A 7,736-nucleotide genomic window follows, 5' to 3' on the forward strand; every position below is an offset into this window, starting at 1 on the left:
TAGTTGGGGTTGGGGGGATATGCTGGAAACTTAAAAGACAATGCCTCAAAGTATTACTTAGTGGTAACAGTTGCTGTGGAAAAAGGAAAGAACAAAATAGAGCAGGGTAGGGGAGGCGAGGAGCTCCCGCAGTGTGGGGGCGGGGGGCTGGCCACAGTATTACAGGATGGTGAGATGGTGAGAGACTTGAGGGAAGCAAGGAAGTTAGCCAAGATACCAGAGGGAAGACAGGTGTTGATTTATTTTATTTTATCTTATTTATTTGAGAGAGGCGGGGGAACAGGCAGAGGGAGAGGATCTCAAGCAGACTCTGCACTGAATGCAGAGCCCAACGAGGGGCTCAATCCCATGACCCTGAGATCATGACCTGTGCTGAAATCAAGAGTCAGACGCTGAATTGACTGAGACACTCAGGCTTCCCTAGAGGGAATATCCAGAGTAAAGGCCTCCAGGCAGAACCGTCCTAGTCTCCTTCCTCCTCACTTTTCCAGGGGGCTCTACACACAGCATTGCCCCAGAAGAGGATCTGTGAGTGATAACAATATATGAAAACCCATAATGTTGAGTAATGAAGAGAAAGGCCTCCAGTGTTTGGTACTGGTGGTCTGCATTAAGGGAGAAGTTAAGCGAGTCGTGGACATGTGCTTAGCTTTTTAGTGCTATGTTAATTGGTAATATTTTTTAATTAGAAAAATTATTTACTTCTATTCCTTTCCTACTCTATTGTTCAGGAAACCAACTTACATACATATCTGCAATAATGTTTGGTCCCCACTCTGTTGAAAGGCAAAACAGCACAGGTAAACGCCATCTCAGCTTACAGGATTCTTGCTTCCTGATTTTACATTAATTCCTGAAAACCAGAAATCTGTTCTCAAAAAGGAGAAAAAAGGGTATTGTAAAAAACAAAACAAAACCGTTGCCTGGGTGGCTCAGTGGGTTAAGCCTCTGCCTTTGGCTCAGGTCATGGGATGGGTTTCAGGGTCCTGGGATGGAGCCCCACATCTGGCTCTCTGCTCAGCAGGGGGTCTGTTCCCCGCCCCCCCCCCGCTACACCCCCACTTTCCCCACCTGCCTCTCTGCCTGCTTGTGATCTCTGTCAAATAAATAAATAAAATCTTAAAAAAAAAAAAAGAAATGAGAAACTAAGGGGCACCTGGGTGGCTCAGTCAGTTAAGCATCTGCCTTTTTTTTTTTTTTTTTAAGGTTTTATTTATTTACTTGACAGAGAGAGATCACCAGTAGGCAGAGAAGCAGACTCCCCACCAAGCAGAGAGCCAGATTCGGGGCTCAATCCCAGGATCCTGAGATCATGACCTGAGCTGAAGGCAGAGGCTTAACCTCTGAGTCACCCAGGCGCCCCAAGCATCTGCTTTTGCCTCCGGTTGTGATCCCGGAGTCCTGGGATCAAGCCCCCCCATCAGGCTCCCTGCCTGACTTCTTCAAAGGGAGCCTACTTCTCCCTTTGCCTGCCGCTTCTTCTGCTTGTGCTCTCCTCCACGCTCTTTCTCTGTCAAAAAAATAAATAAAATCTTTAAAAGAAAGAATGAATGAATGAATTGAGATAACTCATAAGTAAATGCCACTTTATGTTGTTGAAAAAAAAAAAAAAGTTTGACAAGTTTGTCTCTTCCTTCCCAAGACATCTAGGCCAAGCTATGACAGGCTTTCTTTCTTTTCAGAGATGCTTCTTTTTCTGTACCTTTCCATCCTTTTCCACATTTCAGATGGGAGGATGGGCACAACCTTTAAAACTTCACAATCAGGAACAAATCCATAGCCACTGATTTCTTCCCAAAAGGCCCGCAAACCCCTCAGATAGACAGCCTGGCAGGTTCATACGTATTACGGGTCTGGTCATGGAAAAACCCAACAGGACACAGATGAGTCCAATGACTAGAAGAAATCTACTGAGTTTTGGAATGTTGGATGCACTGCGTTGATCCAGGATTATGAAACAGAAGTTTTCCAACTTCCCACTGTAAACTAAAAGCTGGATGCAAGTCCTTGCACAATGTATTTCCACCGACTCTGTAGGCCAAGAGAGCTGCTGGCCCCTCACACCCATGTTCATCAGGCACAGAGCCTGCAAGCCAGGCAACCACACCATCAGGTCCCTCACGTGATGAGGAAATCAGACCCCATCTCCAGCACCGTCATTGTCAGGCACCCTGAGGGGGCGGGGGGAAGAGCACGACTTCTCAGCTTCAGGTTGGGACAACTCAAGGCCAAGAACAAGACTTGGCACAAGCTGTCCCCGTTGGTGGCTGCATGGGCAACTCCTGGCCACAAGCTCCATGTGCCACCTGGAAGCAGCTCTAGGGTAATTTTTTAGACACTAGAAGGATGAAAGTATTAACTGGCAATTGCTTCTTGATGTGAGAAAAGTAGCAAATACACTTGCGAAATTGCAAACACCCCTTTGCTCCATGAAATAGTCCCTCCATGTCTCCTTTCTTCCCCCTTCATGACTCCGCAATTCTCCAGCTGCTCTGCTGCAGGTCCTTACCCCACTGCCTCAGGGCTTTTTAGTAACCGGTTCCTAGGGACGCTCTTCCAGCCTCAGTCTTGCTTGGAGGCAACCCAGCGCTGGGAAGGCATCTGGAGCCGAGTCTCCACGCCTGCACTTCCTTCTCGTGTGTCCTTGGGCGGGTTCCTCAGCCCACCTGTGCTCATCTGTAAACGGGGGGCGGGGGGGGCTTGGGTTAGCATTGTTCTGCTGCTCACTGGGGGATAATTCCGGCCTGGCCCAGAGTCCGTGGCCATTGAGTGCTCACTGTTGCAGAGCTGACCTCCAGGGGTCTCATGCCTCTGGGTTGTACTTTCTTGCTCTTTCTGCTGGAAGCCCAAGAACTTCACAGCCCCTGTTGTCTTCATCTCTTCTGCCAGGCCCACAAGGAGTGGGGATCCTCCCTGGTGTGGTGGCTCTGCCCACATTTTTTTTTTTTTTAAGATTTTATTTATTTGACAGAAAGAGAGAGAGCAAGCGAGCACAGGGAGGGGCAGGCAGAGGGAGAAGCAGGCTCCCAGCTGAGCCGGGACCCCCAATGGGGGACTCGATCCTAGGACCCTGGGGCCACGACCTGAGCGGAAGGCAGACTTTTAACCGACTGAGCAGCATAGGGGCCCCTCTCTGCCCACCCTTGTGAAGTGGGGTCCTCACAGCCACAGCCCTGGCTTCCAACCCAACCCACCCCATTTAAATGGGTGGCCACCCCTTGGTTTCTCTATCCCAGCCCCTCCCCATGCGTTCTGCCTACCCAGAGGTCCAAACCCGCCTCACCTGTCCTGGGGTTCTACCCCCACCCCATCCCCCTCCTGAGCCCTGTCTCTCTTCCCACCCCTCCCCCTTCCTGTCATTCACGCAAAACCTCCTCACCTCCAGGAGTGTTTCCAAGGTTAAGAAAGATCTTTACGGAGTGGTCTGGGCTCTCAGAGAACTCCCAGGGCAATGGGGGGAAGGCGATAAGGATCCTCCCATAAGGACCCTCGGAGAAGGAAAGTGGCTTGACAAAAGGAAGAGGGTGGGGGGAGCGGGAACTTAAGGGAAAAGGCAGGGGAGGGGCCTACCCGGCCTAGGGTCAGCCCAGACTTCTCTTAGGAGGGCTTGGGGCGCTCCTGTAGGATGTTTACCAGATACAGACGTGGAGCAGGGCATGGATGGGATGGAAAGCCTTTTAATAGTCGCCATTACCTGAGGGAAGAAATAAAGATGGCTTGGCGAAGGCCCTCTCACTTGCGGAGACCCCAGCCTACCTGTAAACAAGCCTGAAACCCAGCCTATCCCACAAGAGACGCAATCATATTGCTGTTTCTGAGAGATCGCTCCTAATTCTGTGTTCTTTTTAAAGTATACGGCTACCAAAAAGGAATTTAATATATATTAGCTAGTATTTCTCTCAAAGGTCATGAGAAGTCAGAAAATCTTGACTATAACAAAAATTTAACCGACAAATTGGTCTCAAATTTAATGAAATTTTTTATGAAATCAAATGTTAACAGTTAAAGGAGCTGATGTAATTTACATTTTATAGCTATTGCAATAAAAATTGGTGAATTTTAATCTTACACTTCTCCTATTTTTGAGCCAACAGTTGTCTCCCCACCCCCACCCCCAGATTTCAAGTGTTTTTGTAGGACCTTGGCACATTTGTAGCCCTGGTAGTGAGCTTGAGGAATTTTCCTGGGCCATCGGAACCAAGCATGTATCAGCCAGAATGGAGAGCACAGCTGGCTTCAATATATTCCCCACCCAGAAGTGACCATTTTCTATGCTTCATTCCACCTGGGTTGGTGATATTAGGCAGGAGTGTAGGGGACCTAGAAGAATCAGAGGGCAGCACCCTCTGAGACTGAGTAGAAGGCACAAGGCTTACCCCCCCCCCGCCTTTTTAAAAAGATTTTATATATCTATTTGACAGAGAGGGATAGCTAGAGAGGGAACACAAGCAGGGGGAGTGGGAGAGGGAGAAGCAGGTTTCCTGCTGAGCTGGGAGCCGGATATGAGCCTTGATCCCAAGACCCTGGGATCATGACCTAAGCCAAAGCAGACACTTGACCACTGAACCACCCAGGCAACCCCACAAGGTTTACTCTTTAAATATTACTTCCTTGACTGAAGTAATACAGATTCAGGAAACAAAATTTGGCAAACATGGGATAGTAAATTAGAGAAAATATATTGCCCATAGTTCTGTTACCCAAATGTAAACTTTGATCGCTTTTTTTTATCTTGTGATTTTTCTCTGCATAGGGGTGTTCCTTTTTTTTCTAAACACAGTTGTAATTGTGCCTACAGTATTATACCCTGCTTTTTATACTTGCTACATTCTATTTCCTTCTGTCATTGCTCACTTTAACTATAATAAGTGATAAAATGTCATCGTGTGGATTTATCAAACTTCACCTGTTGCCCTATAGTTCGACATTTAGATTGCTTTCAATGTTTTACTAATATACTTTTTTTTGTTATTGTAAATGACATTGCAATGCATACATGCACATAAACCTTTTTGGTCATTTAGGATTATTTCTTAAGATAGAGTCTCAGATGTGGAATTTCGTAGTTAACAAATACAAACGCTTCTAAGATTTTTTAAATTCATATTGCCAAATCACTCCCCAAAGAGGGCTCTATTAATGTACACGGCCACTAGCAATATGTGAAAATTGCAGCTTCATATGGCTTCAGCTGCACTGGCGCACTCGCTTGCATGCGCTCTCTCTCTCTCTCTCTATATATATATATATATAACTTAATAGGTAGAAAGTGAGCTGGTTTTCTTATGTAAACTTTTCAGTGAGGCTTATCGCACACTCAGAGAAGTACACAGATCATAAGCGAATTTTCTCAAAGTAGACTTCTAAGTAACCAGCCCCCAGATCAAGAAACTGAACATGACCCGAACCCCAGAAGCACCTGTCATGCCCCCTTTATCCCCGACTGAAGAAGGGTAATCGCCATCCTGACTGCTCCCAGCATAGGTGAGTTCTGACAGTGGCATTACTATAATGTTCATTTCTGTGATGACTAGAGGAGCTAACCTGTTTTCCGTGTATCAGTCGATGAGCCAAGTTCCTCTTTTGTAAATTGTCTTTTCAGGTACTTTGGGAAGTAGTGAATTATTGAGAATTTCCCAATGTCAAATCGGGCTAAAGTTGGACTACAGTCACCGGGACACTGTTCCAACCTGGAGAGGTGTGAGGGCGAATGTGTGTTTATGCTCCCAGGATCTCACTCTGACGACCCTCCTCGTACTTCTTCAGACTTCTCTCCTGCCCTGCGAGGTGGCCCCTCTGCAGGCAACACCTGGCAGGGGTTACTTTTCAGTGACAGAGCTGAGCCTAAATAGACTGCTGTTCTTTCAGTGTCTGTGAGAATTACAGAAATAGGTCACTGAACCTTTTTAAAAATAGCACTGACACATTTGGGGAAAGCATTTTTTTCTGCTGAGATAGCATGCAGTATGAGACGAAATGATCTCTAGAGACGAGATGAATTGAGACGTTTGGTATAAGAAATAAATGTCCTTAATGGCAGTAACTCACAGGAAATCAAACGTCTTTCATAAGAAAGGTCTCTAAATGTCGTTACCTGAACAGCCTGCATCAAGCCTTCCTACTTCAGTCCAAAGAGGGTTCTTCTGGAGAGCAAGCAGCAGCCCGCTAAGCCCTGTCCGGCCACACCTGGCAACAGCTGGGGAAAGAGAAGGGCCACATCATCACCCGAGGTCAGTATTTGCTCCCCCACCAAAGCCAAGATCTCCCTTCTCGCCAGATTTGCATTCTTTCCTCTGAAGTTACTCGACAGCCACCTGCTACCCTTGTACCATTATCCCTTCAGCCAAACAGGGGGGACAGGGACAGCCGCTGGGGTGCAGCTCCGTTCCAGTCCTTTCGAGGGCTTCACTGAATTGTGGCAGGCCAGCCCCAGCATCTCAGCCCACGGGCCCCCCCTGGAGCTGTCGAAGGGCCCAGGTCTGTCCTTGGGGGGTCCTTGTTGGCCCTCTCTGAGACATCTCAGTAAGCTCTCTAAGACACACCCACCCTGTTGCCTTCAGAAGCCCCGTGCACCTCAGGGGCAGACATTTATGTCTTCTCCCAGGATTCCCAAAGAGCTGCTTACTCTGCCTTGCTTGGGCTCCCCTAATGAGAGAGGCAAGATCTGTAAGCTGCAAAAGCAAAGCTTGGAGTTAATATGGGGAGGACACTTTGATTCAGCCCCAAGGAAGACCAGGAAGACATATAAAGGGCTCAGTTGTCCCAGGAGTGGGGGTGAATGGGGACAAGGGAGGAGGGTATGGGCTGGGGCAGGGACACCTGTGTTTCTGGAAAGTCTTGGGCAGCAGGGTGAGAGGAGTAGGGCTAATAATACCTAGGCAACCGAGCAGCAGCTGTGGGGGTGGGGGTGGGGGAGCAGGAGGGGACAGAGGAAAGGTAGCAGACATTTCTCAGAAGAGAATATGCAGGTGGGACCTGAGGGCTTGGACATGGGCACCAAGGAGAAAAGAAGAGTCCAAGATGCTGACACAGTACTTTCTAATAACAACACATTTCCTTCTCTAAGACACGTATCCACTCGGTGAGCATGTGTTGAGTACTTGCTTTGTGTCGGATAGTATTGTAGGCTCTGGAAATAACATGTCATTCCTGCCCAAGGGGTGCTTTCACTCTGCTGGTTGGTGGCGGGGGGCAGGGGGAGCAGTGCAGACAACAAACACATGAGCAAATTAAAAAGATGATTTCCGATGGCAATAGGACTCTTGAAAGATAATTTGTGCTGGGGGGTGCGGTGGGTTGTGATCAGAGAGGACTTTTCTGAGAAAATGACATTGGAGTTGATATGAAGGAGCCAGTCAGGAGGAGCCAGGGCAAAGAACATTCTAGATAATCAAAATTGCCCCCACAAAGGTCCTAAGCAGGAACGGCTTTGGCACATTTGAGGAACAGAAAGAAGACTACTGTGGCATGACAGAGTTTTACAACACAAAATTGTTTTCTGACCTACGTGCAGAGCCATCACTGCCTTGGAGTTTCATATTTGGTTTCTACACATGCCACACCCCTTCTAGACCCTTCCCCCATCTCTCTTCTCTCTCGCTCCCGACCAGCTAGGGTGAGAAGTGAGATCAGGAGCCCTAAATCTCATCTAGGGGCTAGGAAGGGACTAGAACCAGTTCAGTCTTTATAGAAGCCAAATGGAGAGGAGGACCGGGGCTGGCCGGCCTTCCTTTTTC

General features: G+C 47.9%; 1 long non-coding RNA gene across 1 annotated transcript; it reads right to left on the reverse strand.

Moving 5' to 3' along the window:
• Positions 1 to 360: 360 nt before the first annotated feature.
• LOC125095251 (uncharacterized) lies at positions 361 to 5,779 on the reverse strand. The gene is made up of 4 exons (XR_007125826.1): positions 5,545 to 5,779; positions 3,380 to 3,694; positions 745 to 853; positions 361 to 526 (listed from the first exon to the last, which is right to left on the reverse strand). It is a non-coding gene; the product is annotated as an uncharacterized LOC125095251 (long non-coding RNA).
• Between the last annotated feature and the right edge of the window lie 1,957 nt (positions 5,780 to 7,736).

The sequence above is a fragment of the Lutra lutra genome, chromosome 3 (genome assembly GCF_902655055.1).
Source record: "Lutra lutra chromosome 3, mLutLut1.2, whole genome shotgun sequence".
In the NCBI taxonomy this organism is placed as follows: Eukaryota; Metazoa; Chordata; class Mammalia; order Carnivora; family Mustelidae; genus Lutra; species Lutra lutra.